The sequence below is a fragment of the Poecilia reticulata genome, linkage group LG9, assembly GCF_000633615.1.
Source record: "Poecilia reticulata strain Guanapo linkage group LG9, Guppy_female_1.0+MT, whole genome shotgun sequence".
Taxonomy (NCBI): domain Eukaryota; kingdom Metazoa; phylum Chordata; class Actinopteri; order Cyprinodontiformes; family Poeciliidae; genus Poecilia; species Poecilia reticulata.
The window spans coordinates 102,028-102,895 of NC_024339.1; positions in this window are offsets into that span (position 1 = coordinate 102,028).

The window sequence follows — 868 nt, forward strand, 5'->3', positions numbered from 1 at the left end:
TTGAGGCCTCTACAATCATTGCTTCACTTGGTGTCACCTGTCAGGTGAACTGAGAGAAGCCCAGTGCTGGACAGTGAACGTCACTCTGTATGTTCAWTTTGCATGACCTCCATGGCTTGTAACATTTGATGATTTTTAAGGGGTTTTATATTTAACCAAATCTCATTATTTCTCAAAGTAATGGCACTGAGGGGTTTTGGTCGGGTCCCGAAACTGGTAGACGGATCTGGGGAAAATGGGTGAATTACACCAAAACTTAATTCAGACAATAAAGCACAACTTTTTTTTTTTTTTTTTTTACTGTTATCAATTGAAATTTAAAGGGAAAGAGAAAAGCATTATTGATCATGTAGTTATTTGTCAAACTAAAAACTAAGGATTTAGTTTAATTTTTTTTTTTACTTTTCATATGTCCTTCAGGACAAATAATGTTTCCAACTGAAACTGGGGCGAAAGACTGGTAACGGGTAGCCCTGGCTCTTACCACCAAAGCCTGCTTCATTATTGTTTTGCCTTCAGGACATATCAAGGCAAACCCAAATTGAATTTTTTTTTCTCATAGGAAAAATGTTACTTTTTATTGTTTATTTGTAGATTAAACAATGTTTGTAGATTGTGTTTACTAGAGATGTGGGTTTTTTCCTGCCGATACCGATTCCGATCACCCATGAGGGCCGATCACCGATACTGATCACCAATACCGATCACATAATTTAAAAAAAAATTTTTTAATCATAAACAGTACCGGTTACATTATGTGGAAAAAGGAACCATGAATTCTCCTTAATTTAGACAAAAACTTGTTTTTAATAACTTTTTCCAAGAAGAAAACTAAACAAAACAGGCATTGTGCAAATTGTACTGCTAT